The following is a 17,501-nucleotide window of genomic DNA, read 5'->3' on the forward strand; positions in this document are numbered from 1 at the left end:
AGCAAACAATAGGACAGATAAATATACCAGAATATACTAAATTGACATATGCATGCAACTCTGCCAAAGACATTAGGAAAGAGAGAGAGTGCAATATAGGTTACAAGTATTAAGGAAACACTGAGGGGAAACGGCCTGTAATGCTGGCTAGACTATAGGTAGAGAAAGCAAGACAGCACATCAGGTGAGGGAACAGCATGGCCTAGAGATGGAATATATAAAGTGGGTGGCAAGAAAGCAAGAAGGCAGATGGACCAAGCCAAGGGTGCCTGTTGAAGTGCAGCGTACTTAGGGTTAGACAATAATAACAACAGTGATCAAAATGTTCAAATTAACAGCTAACACTTACTGAATCCCTATTATATGCCAGGCAGCATTTTAAGCACTTCACATATGTTATCCTCACACAGACCCACAATTCTTCCCCTTTTACAGATTAGGAAACTGAGACTTAGGAGGTTCAGTAATTATCTGAGGTCCTGCATTATTCACCACTAAGAGAAAATGGGCAGAGCTCATGAAACTGCAAATAACTAGTATCCACTTTTTCCAAGACATTGTTCAAAACAGTCTCTTGTATTTTACCAAGTGCCAGGGTGACTCACTGAGCAAGCTTTGGGAACATGCTATAAAACACAAAGGAGATGCTCTATATACCAAAGTAGATCATGACAAATCACCATAATCCGCATTAAACGACTATTGACGATGTATTTCCTTGTATTTGCAGAGGCAGTGTCGCAGACTCCACATCTAATCAGTGAGTTGCGTTCATGCTATTACTCAAATTGTACTCCCTAATTTCTTCTTGTGTCCCCTCTCCCAGTGCTTTTACTCTCATTATTTGCTCTGTCTCTCGTAGATGATTCCAAATTCCCTGTATAAATCTTCTGTAGATGAGAGATTCTGTCTGCACAGTTTTTGCATAATATTTATGCAAATGATGCCCATTTCCTCTGGAACCAAGTTATGCCTATCAATGATTGAGTCTCTGTATATTGATAATTTTTTATTTGATCTCCTTTTTTGTTTTTATCAAAGCCAATGACTCACCTAATCAGATACTCCACTTTTAGGGAAAGTTAGTAAGGCAGAAGCAAGCAGAAGAAACAGCTGTTTTCCCCAGAAGGACACTGATTGTGACTGTTCGCATTTTTGCATAGAATAGCACAATTTAAATATTGTTATATTTATGGTAACTGAGCAGAAAAAGAGAATATTATTTTTGTTGGACCTCACACACCTGAGAAACATAAAGACCCACATGAAAACAGAGTTTGATTTGGGAGGTCACATGTTATGAAGATTGCAGGGAAAAAGAATCAGCCAGAATCTTGGCATTTAATGAAGACTGATCTCAGAATGCTGCCTTCTTGACTTGCCTAAGTCATCCCTTCTTAATTATGGGAGTCTTCTTGTATCCACAGCCATCCCGACAGCAACACCCAGGACAGTAACAGCAAGAGCAGGTAAGCCCTGAAATGTATTTATTCATTTACTGAGTGTGTCCTTTCCTCTCAGCACCTGCATTTGTATCTGCACCTGTATCTGCTTCATGCACAGAAACTGGACCAACTGCAAATAGTTCATCTATTTGCAAACGGGACACTTGACTCTGCCCAAACTTTTAGAGCCATTCAAAACATTTGGTGTCTTTTGGCTCCAGCATCCCAAGATGAGTGAAGTTCATTTTTTGGTACCTTTCAGGGTCATCAAAGCCTGAGCAGCTTACAAGTACTTTCTAGTGGGGTTCTGTCTTTCCACCTTATGACCAGTACTGATCACAGTTAGCTCCCCATCCGCATCACCAATAGACTTTAGCAAAGTAAGTGGAGTGTCAGAGTCATTGCAGAGGCAGTGAGATAGAATAGCAGAGAAAAAATCATGAACTTTAGAACCAGGAGATCTGACTTTACATCTGCTACTTACCAGCTGTGGGACTGAGGGTGAATCACTTTGCTTCTCCAACTTTCAGTTTCCTCATAGATAAAATTGGTACACCAATACTCTTCTACTTACCTTCCTGAGTTATGATAAAGATGGAGGTGAACACACACACATGCACCACACACTTTGTAAAATCACAAATCACTGTGCAAAGTATTTGTTTTTCTGCACTTAGCCAAAACAAATGGGCACATACCTCTGGAAAAATAGATACTCCATTAGTGGACTTCTAGTGCTACAGACAATCCTAATGGCTTTGCAACTTCCAACTAAGAGGTTGAATAGTTGACCAAGTACAAGGTTTTCCACTAGTAGAAGTAGCATGGGGTGGGGAGCTCAACACTCATGGGAAGGGTGCAGTGTCCCCAGAGGACAGCAGTCACCAGATTTCTCTCTGTGTAGGGGATTGGCCAGAGCTGCGGCTGGTGGGTGGCTCTGGCCGGTGCTCAGGACGCGTGGAGATTCTCCACCAGGGCACTTGGGGCACCGTGTGTGACGACCTGTGGGACCTGAATGAAGCTGAGGCTGTGTGCCGGCAGCTTGGGTGTGGTCGAGCCGTGTCTGCCCTTGGAAAGGCCCACTTTGGCCCCGGCTCAGGAGACATCTTCCTGGACAACCTCCAGTGCACTGGTGTGGAGCGCTACCTGGGCCAGTGCGCCCACTCGGGCTGGTCAGAGCACAACTGTGGGCACCACGAGGATGCCAGTGTCATCTGCTCAGGTATCTTCTTCCCTCTAATATGGGCACTGCCAGTCCCAGAGTGCTTCAAAACCTCTCTGCTAATGTTCAGAGTCAGCCTGGAACAAAAACAGGATCCTCAAACATTTAACATTCGATTTTTGCTGTAGCTTTTCTAACTTGGTTAAATAGATGAGGTTTTATCTGCTAGCCTCCAGTATAAAACCTAATTTTCTAATTTGGTAGTAAGTATTACCAAAGGTATGTGTGCTTTACTGAAATATGCAAATAACATGTTTAATGATGAGAATTTTTTAAGGATGGGAATAAGGAGCTCATTGACAGAGGCAGCCCGCAGTAGCAAGGCTAGGGGAAACTTCAGAGCCAGGAAGACTTGAGGCTGACTTCCAGACCCTGTGCTGACACACAGACTTTATGTGAGCAACACTCAAGCTCTCTCTTAAGCATATTGGTAATTCTCACTGCCATGTCCTCACTCAATCACAACACAAATCTGTGCACTAACCTGACTTATTTCAATTGGCTTGTGACAATTTTAAAAATATATTCTGGATTTTCTTGTGTATAAACAGTTAGCTACGAGTAAGTTAGCCACCTCTGGATTGTCTGTTAATAATCTTTTCTGATAATGAGATGCCTTTTGGTAAACTAACAGCTGTAATACCTGATGTGACTTGAAAAAATCAGGAATCAGAACTCAAAGTAGGAGGGCTTGCTGCATAGAGTTACCCATGTGAAAAGCAGCTCAGTTGCATGTCAGTACCTGCTGACCATAACCTTTAATTTGAGGTGCATACTTAAAAACATTGTCTTATGTGTTGGTACATTCATTTGCCTGTTTACTTTGTGACATCTTATCATGAGTGACATGTATCCTCGTGACAGCCTCCTGGGTAGATGTTATTCCCACGTCTCAATCTTCCAGAGGATGATTGTCTAAATCTGAAGTCCCCCCAAATACGCCCAAAGTGAAACTCACCTGCTACAGAATTGATGGTTTAATTCAGATCATTCCAAATGTACCTTTGCATCTGGCCATTTTTACATAACTTGGTACAAACCAACAACCAGAGAGAAATTTACTTTCATTATCTGCAGATGAATCTGCTTCTGCCAGTACTATGTTTTTTAAAAGTACTAATTTTTCCCACATCAGATTAATAAACACATATAATGATGGAACTAAAACCTTCATCTTCGTTGTTAAAGTCAAGGTTTCCAAAAAATAGTGACATACTTATTCTGTCTATAAACAGATGCTGAAGAATCACTCACTAACAGTACAGGTCAGTCACATCTTTTGCTGTTGGGAGTTAAATATCAGATGTTCTTGATTTTGTCCTTAAGCTATTTGTTTTTTCAGTTCTAAGTTCACTCTTTATCTAAACTGCAAGGATTTTCACACCACTGAGATTCTATTAGAAAGTCTTATTGAAAAATATTTTTTATTTTTTACATGTGATGATGATGATGATGATGATGATATGTATGTAAGTCTATATTTTTTGGAGATGCATGGCCTTTTTGCATATGATATTCCTCTGGCTCAGGCCACTTTCCCAGCTCTTCCCCTGAGTAGCTCCTTCTCACTTTTTAAAGAGGTGTCCTCCAGGCCCTTACTCTCTATTGTTCCCTTCATAGCATCCTGTTTTTCCCCTCTTTGGCCCATTTGTCACAGTGTGCAATGATGCACTGTAACAGTGCCTGCATTTGACTAATAAATAGACTCTGGGCTCCCTCAGGACAGAAATCACATCTCTGGTTTAGAGCTGTATCATCAGTGCCTAACATAAAAGACAATCAGTAAGTACTTAATGAAATTAAATTGAATGAAATTTAATAATTTAATGAATTTAAATGAAATAACTTAATGAAATTAAATTGACTGAAGACCTCACAACCTGCAACTCAGGAACACATGAGAAGTCTAAGGAACAAGCCCCAAGGCTTAAGATTGGGGAATGTTCCTCCCTAACCGTCTCTAAGCTGGCACTGGTGGACCCAGGCCAGGTCTTTTGGGAACTCACATGCTGTGTCTTTGTCTGCAGAGGACTGGCCGGAGCTGCGGCTGGTGGACAGCTCAGGCCGGTGCTCGGGGCGCGTGGAGATTCTCCACCAGGGTGCCTGGGGCACTGTGTGCGACGACCTGTGGGACCTCAGTGAAGCTGAGGTTGTGTGCCGGCAGCTGGGGTGTGGGCAGGCTGTTTCTGGCCCTGGCGAGGCCCACTTTGGCCCAGGCTCAGGAGACATCTTCTTGGACAATCTCCAGTGCTCTGGGGTAGAGCACAACCTGGGCCAGTGTGCCCACTTGGGCTGGTCAGAGCACAACTGTGGCCACCATGAGGATGCCAGTGTCATCTGCTCAGGTATCCTCTCACTTCTCAGCCAGTGATTTCTGATGCTGCAATTGTGACATTTTGAAACTCTGCATCCTGGGTGGCATTTTCATCCATCCATCCGTCCATCTATCCATCCATCCATCCATCCATCCATCCATCCATCCATCCATCCATCCATGTGTCTGCCTGTTTCTCAAGCATCTCCTTTGGACGCCATGGGCAGCTCTGGTTGCATGGGAAAGGTCTCTAATTATTTGGCATGAGCACCACCTGGGCACTACAATGTAGATTCTAGGATCCTGCCCCCAGAGATTATGACTAAGTAGAAAAGGGGCTCTGGAATATGCATCTCAACAAGTAGTCCAGGGATTCTGCATAAGAAGGGCCAAGGGCAATCCAGCCCCAGCTGCCAAGGGGCAGAGTTGACCCAGCTGCTATTCCCCAGCCTCCTAGGCCAAGGACCCTGCCAGAGGAGGGTTGAAGTTTCCCAAGGGGTAGTTCTGGTACTCTGGGTTTCCATACCTTGTCACCCCAAAATAGATGAACCTGTTACCTTTCTTTATGCATTCAGATACCGAAGACCTACCTCCACCCACACCACCAGGTATGTCCATATTTTTTTCTAATTCAGGCAACTTCCCAATAATAATAATAATAATGGCAGCAAATACCTATAAGTGCTAAGAACCAGGCACTGTTCTGAGCCTTTCACATATATAACTCTTGCAATCCCCACAATAGCCCCTTGAGGCGGGTTCTTGGATTATTCATATTTTCCAGATAACCTGAGACACAGAAAGTTAGCGAGGTGCCCAGGGCTAGCCAGGGTAACTGAACCCAAGCTGTTGATGCTCTTGGCCATCAATCTCATTTACCCATTCATTGGCTCAGCTACACAAAGACCAGGGGAAACTACAGTAAACATGGGGAGACGTTTTGCTCAGATCATTGCTAATCATCAGGACAATCCTGCAAAAAGGCATTATCTATCATATTTTACAGAAGAGAAAATTGAGACACAGAAAGGTTAAGTAACTTTCTCAGGATCACTCAACAAGTTAACGACCCAAATTTTAACACTGATCAGTCTGGCCCCAAAGTACATGCTCTTAGGGATCTTACGACTTTTGCCTCTTTTCAAAGCTCTTATAATTGAATTATTGACTAATATTCATCTGTAATTAAAACCAAATATTAGAAAAAACAGACCAACCACATGCACTGTGAATTCTGAAATGATGCTGAAGGTGATTGAAAGGTGATTTCACACTTGAGGATTAGGAAGATCAAAAACCTGCCGAAGATAACTTGGTTAGAAAGTGGCAGGACTGGAATTTACAAAGCCATCTCTTGCCCTTTGAATGAACCTGGCTGTCCCCTACACAGCCTCAGTAAACAAAGATAAGCCACCAGCCATTGGCAGAAGCATTTCTCTTGGGAACTTGCCTGGAGAAGACCTCGATGTGTCCTGGTGTTCTTGGGGGAAGGCCAGATTTACCTATTGGGACCATGAGTGAGAAGGGAGGGATTGTCTAAAGTTAAAGGGTCATGGTTAGGGTCAAGGGCAGTGGATATTCCAATGAAGACTGATCTGTAGTTTTCTCATTTTATGGATGGCAGGGAAATGAGAAAAATGAGATTGAGTCAAAGGAGCCATTCTGGTTATCTATTGCTCCCCAAAACTTAGCAATTTAAAGCAACCACCATTTAGATGTATGCCATGTCTTTGAGGGTCAGGAATTCAAGCAGGGCTCAGCTGGGAGACCCTTCTGCTCCACAGAGCATTGAGCAAGGTTGCTCAGTGGAGTTCATCTGATGACTGGTCTAGAGAATTCAAGACAGCTTCACTCATACGGTTGGTGCCTTGGTGGGGTTGACTGGAAGGAAAGGCTCAGCCACAGCCCTCTTCCTTTTTAGGTGGTCTCAGGTTACAAGAAGTCTGATTATCCTGTTAGAGACCATGCACACTCAGACTTCTTTTTTTTTTTTTTTTTTTTTTTTTTTTTTTCGTTTGTTTGTTTGGTGTTTTTTTTTTTTTTTTTGTATTTTTTGTTTTTTGTTTTTTGTTTTTTATGGAGTTTCACTCTTTTGCCCAGGCTGGAGTGAAGTGGCACAATCTCAGCTCACTGCAACCTCCATCCCCCAGGTTCAAACAATTCTCATGCCTCAGCCTTCAGAGTAGCTGGGATTATAGGTGCCCGCCACCATGCCTGGCTAATTTTTGTATTTTTAGTACAGAGGGGGTTTCACCATATTGGCCAGGCTTGTCTTCGAACTCCTGACCTCAGGTGATCTACCTGCCTTGGCCTCCCAAAGTACGGGGATTACGGGCATAAGCCACCACACGCAGCCACACTCAGACTTCTTGTAAGGTGGCCCCAGGGCTGCATGAGCGAGTCGGTTTTCCCAGAGATGGGAGGTGGAAGCCACCAGTCTCTTAACGTGCAGAGCCATTCCTGCCATATTCTGTTGGTCAAAGCAGTCACAGAACCCACCCAAGTTCAAGGGAGGGAACCTAGACCCCACCTGTGACAGGAGGCATGTCTGAGAATTTGTGGCCTTCTCTAACCTGCCACAGAACCATAGGAAATATTCACTCAGCACTTTCAGTGCAAACTCTCCTCAGTTTGCACTAAGTATATTGATGTTTCTAAGGAAACCCTTTACATTTCACTGATTTGTAAATAAGACTAAATATTTTCATCTGGATGTCATCATTATCTGCCTTTTTTTCCCTTTCAGGTTCTTCTACAGCTTCTCAGGATCACATAAAAGGTAGTCATTTATTTTAAATTGAAATAGTCATTCCATGTCAAGAGAACTATCATGGCAAATGCTGGGCAGTGTGCCCAGGGCATTTCACAATGGAGGCTGGCACAGTGTGGGCAAGGGGTCTGCTTCTCTGCTGCCACTCTGTGTAATATACTCTGTGAAAAATAGTGACTTTACAACAAGAGGATCAGGCTGGGAAGCGGGATGTGTATCTGCCCAGGTCAGACATCTGGCCCATACTCAGCCTGCCCTCTTTGGGTACAGTCCTGTAGAAGGCACCAGTCCATTATCCCCTGCCACATGTAGAGATTTCAGAAGGTCAAACTCCCAGAGGTTTCAGTGTCAGCCCGACCTGGCCTCATTATTGTAGCTTACAAATGCAGTCAGTGATAAAACTACCAGATGACGAGGAGCATCATCGCTTCCTGCCATCCATCTCAGGAAAGGCAGGAATCTGTGGGATTCTGGGAGGATCACAAGTTGGCCAAGGGGAAGAGAAAGTAGAAAAGTTAAGCATCTTCATAGTTTAGGGACAAGGTCAATAAAGAATATTGTACTTTCACATTTCCTCTAAAATACTTTGATGATTCAAGGTTTTCTGCTTCTTTGTGTGAAATCCTGTTTTAAGTACATACATGGATGTGTGTGTATCTGTCTATGCTAATATGACAACGTACATCAAACTGTTAGATTTCACTGTTATCTTGTTTAACCCTTATAAATCCCAAATCCTGCAAGTTCCAGTCTCAGACTAAATATCTGAGTTAAAGGAAACATAATCTACCCAGCAAAAGTGAGGAAGAGTACTTAAAGAAGGTGCTGGTCATAACATCCCCTAACAGATCAGTGTCCCTTTCCCGTTACCTACGATTCATCAGAACCCAAAGTTGTTCTAGAACCTCTTGCTCCCCAAACCTCCCCAAACTCTCCCCTTTCCCAAGCACATGTGGCCTCTATTTCTTCATCTGTCCTTCCAGTCTCTCATTACTCTGTCCCTCCCCAGCAAGCAAAATTCCTACTTTAGAGAGGGGGAGAAAACTGTAAGCAGAAAGGACAAATTGGACGTTTTCTTTATCAGGTGCTGAGAGAAAGGGAAAAGCAGGGAACTTTCACACACTGATGCTTTTTGCTTCATCAGAATTAAATTGAATAGACTCTCCTTCCCAAGAAACATTTAAGCTAAAGGTCTGCTCAGACAGTTTGTGCATGCCCACTCAGGCCAACTGGCGCCTCATTCCACCAGACACCGCGTGTAAGCTGGTCTTTATTAGGATTACACAGTGATGCCAAATGAACACATTCTGACACCATTTTTCCTGTTGTTTCAGGAGGAAGTAACTCTTGTGGAGGGGTCACTTCTAGTCTCTCTGGCTCATTTTCTAGTCCACAGTATCCAGAAAACTACCCAACAGACATCCAGTGTGTTTGGGAGATCCACGTGGATACAAAATTTCGCATAGAACTCATAATTCCAAGTTTGAAGTAAGAGAACTTTTAAAGAGAACGTTCTATGTAAATAAGAATATTGATTTGTGAAATCATATTAAAGGTATTTCTTTTAGTGGGAAACATTTAAGAGTGAAAGCAGAAGAACCCAACATTCTATAGTCTTTCCAAGTCAAATTTGGGTTAACTTTGGCACTATCCAATGAGTTACTTCTAAGTTGAAAAATCCAATAAGTGGTTTATTAACATATTTTGATAGTGTTTCTTTTTTTTTTCTAAAAATATCACAAAAATCCTCAACAGCTTTGCCCTTATTGTACACTGGGTATCAGTATTTGTCCTCTGAGACTTTCTTATTTGAGTCCAAATTTTAAGCAATAAGAGAATTTTCATACACACATTAGCCAACTATTCCAGCTTTGGGACCTGCATCTTCCAAATGTTCTGCAAAGTCAGAGGAGACATTAGTGTCCCTGCCTTATCTCTGACATAAAGAGAATAAATATTACAAAGTCACTGACATTTTTATCTCTATGACATAAAATAACAGCTGACATTTTAATGCTGGCCCAGACTTTGTATGCTTTGTCATATTCCAGGATTATACAGTCCAAAGATAGATGTCTTTGTCATCTCCATTAGAGATGAGGAGCCTGAGACTCAGAGAGGATAATTAATTTGCCCAAGGCCAGCCTATCTAGATCTGTCTGATGTCAGTGCCCCATCTGTTCACCAATATGTGGGTCTGTAAAAGAGTCCGCATGAAGCCCTTCTTCTTGTGCATGACACACATCATGTTACAAACACAGCAAGACTGTGGAATTCCATGATCATTAGCTCCAGGCATGCAATGAATTGTATTCCATAATGACTATACCACCGCCGTGCACTAAGCCAAAAATGCCTCAGGACATGTTACCTTTGTTGACTAAAACCCTAGGGACACAATTAACCACAATGAGGAAAGGACCTTTAACCCACACCTCCAAATTCTATTATGTTATCCATTGCCTGTTCCTTCAAAATTGCTTCCCCTTACCTTCCTCATGAATAATTGCCATACTACAAATATTCTTCTGTATCCTGTCACCACTTTTATTTTGAAATCAAGTTTTTTCCTACCCAAGAATTCGAGTATGGCAATTATTGTGAAATACAGAAGTAGGAAAAATCTGGCTGTGATATCTGTTACATGCTGATCATTGGGGTGATCTGACTGTTATGAATTTAGTTGCAGTGTAAACTAGTATTTCCTAATAGTAAAATAGTATTTCCTAGGTAGGTTATGATTGGCCAAAACCATTATAATTTTAAAAATTCTGTTATGAGATTGTAGTTGAAAGCCCCATGCATTCCTTAGCCAAAGGAAACAGAGTTGTGATAGGTCATCTGAAAAAAATTAATTAATATTTTACATTTCAGTGTATAATTTAAATATAATCCAAATATTTAATCTCTATGATTTTCACACTTTCTTAGCATTAAATTCTAGGAAGTTTCTAATCTGTCACTACTCCTCCATGTCTATTCACCCCAGGCTGGAAGATATCCTTGGATGTCCCTATGACTCCGTTGAAATCTTCAATGGTCCCAGGATTGCCTCACTCTCCATGGGGAAGTTCTGTGCCCCTGAAACTGTGATCTTCTTCTCCTCCTCACACATCATGACAGTGGTGTTCCAAAGTGATTCCATGAAAACCGACACTGGCTTTTATGCTCTTTTCAATGCCATTCCACAGGGTGAAAAGGAGTCAGGTAGAAAACTTCAAGTAGTTTTTGGTGGTTAAAAGACAGAACAGTTTCTAACTTCAGAGACTCCCTTACCAGTAGAGCTCTGGGATTCAGTCTTTTAAGTCCCCCCCACTTGGCTTCATTAATCCTACTCTATAGTTGCTAGATTTTCCCAACATGAAGGCCACATGGGAGCTACAATGAGGCAGTCATGTGCATTCTATGTGTGAGTGGTCAGGCTGCTACTGCCTGCAGGGAAAAGCTGGTTGCTATAAGGGTCTTGGGGCTGCATCTACTATCCACAGCCTCTTGGGAACTGTCCGGAGTGCTGAAATGTAGAAGTTCAACATTCGTATGACAAGACTCCACTTCCTCCAGGAGCTGGCCCATTTTACATCTTGCATACATTGAAACCTAGTCTCACACAAATGAGAGGCTTGGGGATTCCTGTTAGCCATGACCCTGCAGGCAGTCATTCCAAAGCCAGGTCCAATTTGCACACTGCAAGCACACTGCCTGCCAACTGTGAGACTTCTGATGCTGAGGGGCCCCTGCAGAAACCCCAGTAATTCTTTTAGGTCACCAGAAAGTCAGATAGTAAGTCCCTGGATGTGGTTTGGGGTTTGCTTGTATCTGAATAAGGAAATTCCTTATATATTTCACCCTCAAAGCTATGTTTGAAACACTGCCCTGGAGAAGCAAGGTAAGCTCCAACATTTGAAATACAGACACTCATTAACTCAAGACCACCATTTAGCCATTCAACAATAGTTACAGAGGCCCTACTATATACCAGGTCCAGTTGTAAGTGTGGGAGCACAGTACAGCTCCCTGCCCTCTTGGAGTTTATACTCTAGTGTGGACGTGGGTAAGTGAGAGAGGATCAAAACACAATAAACAAGGAAATAAACACACTGGTTTTGGGGTAAGCATGATAAAGGACAGAGGTGAAGACTGGGAATAAGGAGCCAGGTGGGAAAGTAGAGGATTCCTGGAGTGGAGTAGGTGCTACTATGGGCTGGATGAGAACAGATGGCATCTCTGAAGATGTGGCATGTGATGAATGACAAAGAAAAGCATTACAGGCAGAGGAAAGAGTTGGGCATGTTGGAGCAACAGAAAGAAGGCCAAAGTAACAGAGTCAGTGGACACAGTAAGGGGAGGCTGTCCTTACAGTGCCTCCAGAGATAGCAGATAACTCTAATTGGCCACAGCCCTTCAGTCCAGATAGAGCATTGCCACTGTGTTTTCTGAAGTCACAGTCACCTTTGTGGTCCAGGTGCCTTTCAGGGGATTAAATCTACCCTTATCCAAGACATATACAAAAAGGCAGCTGGGAACCTACTCTCCCATAACCCAGCATTGTGACACAAAAACCATATGTCAAGATCTGCAGTAAACCTGACGTGCTGGGTGCTGACCACACTCTCATTGGTAGCATCCCCTCTAGATGCTGCTAGAGTCCTTATTTTACAGGTGATAAAACTGAGGCTCAGGGGGACAGTCACTTATCAAAGTTTACACAACTAGGAAGCCATAGAACAAGAATTCAGACCCACTTCCTGTCTCACTCTGAAGCCCTTAAGCCTGATTAAATCATTCGGCTTTAAGATTTTGCTCTTGTGTTTGCCTTAGCCACAAACACAGAAGCTAGAAATCACTTGCTACCTAAAACTTATCAAACTCAAAAATAAAATCTTGCTCTGTTTAGAAGATGGACCAGAGTTGTGGCTGGTGGGTGGCTCTGGCCAGTGCTCAGGACCTGTGGAGGTCCTACACAAGGGCTCCTGGGGCACTGTGTGTGGTGACCTGTGGGATCTGAATGAAGCTGAGGTTGTATGCCAGCAGCTTGGGTGTGATTGGGCCATTGCTGCTCCTGGAAAGGCCCACTTTGGCCCAGGCTCTGGAGACATCCTTCTAGACAACATTCAGTGTTCAGGAAGTGAGAACCACCTTGGCCAGTGCCCCAGCTCTGGCTGGTCAGCTCACAAACTGCAGCCACCATGAGGATGCCAGTGTCGTCTGCTCAGGTAGCCTCTCTTTCCATGATAGCTTCTTTCTGATCTTTCACCCAAAGACATCCTAGTGATGGATGAAGGCCATGCACAGAGTGGGGCCAGGGAATTTTGGGACAGCGGCCCAACAGATGAATGTCCCTTTGGCCAGGTAGACAGAGAATGCTGTGAGCCTGGCTCCATTCTGAGGACAAACACAGCAGAGCCACACAATTGGCTGCCCCTGTTCTCTGCATCTCTCCCATTTCTGGAACTGATTTTCCAGGTCTAACCATGCCCTCATTTTTGCTTATGTAACATGGGACCTGCCTGCTTGAGAACTGCCCACACTAGAAAGCCATCATTTCTTTGTCTTCATAGAACGTAAGTTAGATTAATCTAAATTTTTCTTGTATGCATGCAGATGCTGGGGACTGGGCTCCAGATGTGACTCCTGCACCCCCAGGTAGATCCAACACTAAATTTGCACTATCTTGGCAAAGTTAAATACAAAAAGGTGCCTCTCTCCTGACCTGGACACTGGTAGACGATGACTAGGTTGGTGGTTCCCAATTCTGGCTGTACACTAGAATCACTCAGAAAGCTTTTGAAATTCCTGGTGCCCAGGCTGCATCCCTGACCTGTCACCTTAGAGTCTCTGAGGTCACTCCCAGCCATCAGTGATATCTGAAGCTCCCCATGTGATTCCAACGTGCAGCCAAGGTTGAGAACCAGTGCTCAGGCAAGGAGCTAAGAGCCACATTTCCCAAATGGACTCATATCCAAAACCGTCGTCTGGTGGCAGAGCAAGGGAGGGCAGGAGGAGAAAGATGGAGAAAGATTGAGTCACTATGGCTGAGAAGAAGGTCAATAGGGAGAAGAGAGACCCTGGAAAGGTTGTCTCTTAGGGACATGGGTTAGAAAATGAAAGTATGCAGGAAAGAAAAGATACATCGGATGCCAAACTGTCTCCCAGTGAGTCAAAAGCAGACTGCTGATGAGAAGTAAACAATTTATGGCTCTTCAGTGGGTCTCCTGGCTTAGCCAAAATAGCAGAGTGGGCTTACTGGTAACCTACTCAAAGTCAATGTATAGCAGTAACCTTCTCCCGAACTCAAGATTCTGAAGCATGTGGGGTCCTGCCTCCTGCAGCCTCCTGCTTCCTGGGAAAGGGTTCTCAGCTGCCCCCTTCTCTGCTCCCTGGGCCTCTGGGCCATGCCCAGCCTCTTCCTTAACTCTGCCCAGTGACTCCTGCCACACTCTGCCCCCAGCAGGGGCCTGGACACTAGGAAGCTATCAGGGTTAGGGATGCATTTTGTGGCATTTCAGAGCCCAACAAGGTAGATGGCAGCTGTCCCTACCCTGGGCTAGCAGAACCATGGCACACTTGCCAGGACACTCTGTGGAGGTCTCTTGCCCATTCCAATCCAGGTCCCAAGTGTGTCCCAAGATGGAGACCTCCATTCCTTGTGGGCTTCCCAGCTGCCATGGGTTGGGGCAGTAAGCTACAGGAAGGGGAAAGTGATTTCCCCACTCCTGGCCGGGGTCCCACATTTTCATTTTGCGCTGAGACCCACAGATTATGTAGCTGCTCTGGAGAGGAGGCAGAGTGCACAGAACCCTTTCTTGGGTTTAACAAGCAGCTACACTCTCTTTGATTCCCTCTGGCTTTCCTCTTCTTCCCCAATGAGGAGTCTGTTCTGGCCTGGGCCCTGGGAGGAGGAAAAGACAGCAGGAGGAGAGGGGATGGTTTTCAGTTCATCAACAGCTCTAGGCCCAAGTCCTCTTGGAGCCTGGGGCTTCAAACCTCAGAAAGCCTTTCTGTCTTCCTTCCGCTGTAATATCCATTTTCTGAGGCAGAGATGCATAGCTGGCTGGAAAAGTGAATGGGTCATGGGATTAAGGAAACTATGGAGGGAAATGCAACCACCTATGTCTAAATAGTATCCCACTGTAGGCATGAATCAAAAAAAATTCTTATTGATAGAACATTGTATACCTACCAAGACACAAAAATATAAGGCTTTTGCCATTCAATACTCTGAGATAAATATTGCATATCAAGCATTTTAACAAAAGAAAATTGCTTCTGAGCCACTTTTAGTGAAAAATGTATTCCAGTGATATACTACACTTCTTCTGGCAAAGGACTAATGACAGGTAAGTTGACCGCATCCATCACTTTCACTGCTCTGCACCTTGCTGTGGTGCTGGCCAAGGAGCAAGACAATAGGAATAAAGGAATTCTCAAGTACATCTGACATGTTTGCTTCAAATTCCTCCCCCACTAAACCCTTGGTGTAAAATCCAAACAATTACCAGCATTGTCATGAGCAGGCTTTCATGGCTGCCCTCCCCTCAGCACCTGCCATGCAGAAGGTATCGAGGACACACATAGAATATAGATGTGCAGCAGGCCTTCTGTATCCATGATCCCACATCTGTGGATTCAAACAACTGTGGATCGAAAATATTTAGTTACATCTGTATTGAACATGTACAGACTTTTTTTCTTGTCTTTATTCCCTGGACGATACAGTGTAACAACTATTTGCATAGTGTTATAATACATTGTATTAGCTATTGTAAGTCATCCAGAGATGATTTAAAGTATAGTGGAGGATGAGCATAGGTTCTATGCAAATACTCCTTTGTTTTATATGAGACTTGAGCATCCACAGATTTTGATATCCTTGGGGAGTCTTGGAACCAATCCCCCATAGATACTGAGGGACAACTGTGTATGCCACATAGAAATCAAAGCCAAGAGGACACAATAAAGAAAAAAGAAGGGACCTTAAGCACTCATTGGACCTCCCCATTAAGGTCCATCTTTCTCCAATGGAACACTTATCCAACCTGCCTTTCTCCACCCTGGCTCTCAGCTTTCTCTGGATTTTAGTTTTCTGAATTTCAGCACTTGGTAAATTTCTACAGGCTTAGTGGTATGGTCATAAGCCCAGTGATGTCACTGTAATTCCTAGTAACTGGTCAACCCAAGGATAGCATTTGGATTGTGAAACCTAGCATATGAGAGAAAACAAGTCATGTAACTGTGTGTGGTTGGTGATTTTCTCATGAATCAGCTGAAAGAGGGGCAGAGGCTCCATTCCAGATCAGGGAGAAAAGAGAAATAAGTGTCTACATCATTTATTAAAGCTCCAGGGTAAAAATAGGCTCATTCATTTGTGCTTAAGTATAAGATGGTTTTATGATGCTAAGCTCTCTCTTGATTTTCTTTGGTTTTGGTTTTTGCAGAGATCATTCCTCCAGCCCCTATACCACAAGGTAACTCTCTTTCATTGAAAGCATAACCTATACAGTATTAAGTTGCGGATAATTGTTTTTATAATTCATAAAAGCAGAATGGACTTCTGTGTGCCCTGGCTACCACAGGGGCAATGGGTGGGATGGAGCCCTCACAAATGAGTGGGTTGTCCATATCTGAGCTGAGCTGGTTTGCAAGGCAGGAGACAGGGGAGAGTATTGAAGAAGTACAGGCTGCCCCTACTACACACACACACTACATGCATGTGTCCAATCCCATTTCCAATATTGCTCACAATCAATTGTAGGGTCCTGCCTGTCCATAATACATCTTCCATCCTCCGTCATGCCCTCTCAGTGGCACAATCACTCACACCAGCCAAGCCACAACTGTGCTTACATCAGCATGATTGTTCCCCATTTAGTGACTCCACTGCTGAGCTTGATGGAATTCTGGATTCTACATCTGGAAAAATGCAACATGTGTGCCTAAAGAAACCAACCATGGGTCTCTCATTTGCTTTTACAGGAGGGAGTAACTCTTGTGGAGGAGTGATTTCAAATCTCTCAGGTTCCTTCTCCAGCCCTTGGTACCCCACAAACTACCCCACTGACTTGGAGTGCGTCTGGGTGATACATGTGGCTGAGAAATTCCACATAGAACTGATAATCCCAAGCCTGAAGTAAGCAACGTTTTCTTTCTCTGCTTTTAAGGCCAGTTTAGATTTCAATCCATACTTTGCTCAGTGAGGTAGACTTTTGTGGGAAAAATCCTTTCACATTTTCGGCGAGAATTGCTCTGATCATCTGAGCTGTGGAGAATCATTTAATCACTTAGCTCAACTTCCTATGCAATGAGAGAATACCCCATGGGCCTCCCTGACACCAGCCGGTTGAGCTGTAGCTGGGGCAACCCACACATGAAGACCTCACCCCTTAACTCTTAATGAGTTCCGTTTGAGACACAGGCTTCCTCTTCCATCTGAACCCAGATCTGTTCTTCCTCATCCTCATGGTCTGATCTTCATTCTTCTCTCTGATGCTACACAAATCTGCTTCCTGTTCTCTTCAAGAATTTCTATCATGTCCTTACCAAGAATTTTCTTGTACAGACTAAACAGTTCATTCATTCCCCTCATCATGCACCTTGTTCTTCCTACTTCTTTCTTTACCTTAAGTCACTCATTTTTAAGGAATGTATCTATTTTAATGTACATTTATATGCATGGAGGTGTATATACACACACACATTTTCATATATACGTACATATACATGAGTAACATTTAAACAAAAATATTACTTTTC

Source organism: Rhinopithecus roxellana, chromosome 11 (genome assembly GCF_007565055.1).
Source record: "Rhinopithecus roxellana isolate Shanxi Qingling chromosome 11, ASM756505v1, whole genome shotgun sequence".
Lineage (NCBI taxonomy): Eukaryota > Metazoa > Chordata > Mammalia > Primates > Cercopithecidae > Rhinopithecus > Rhinopithecus roxellana.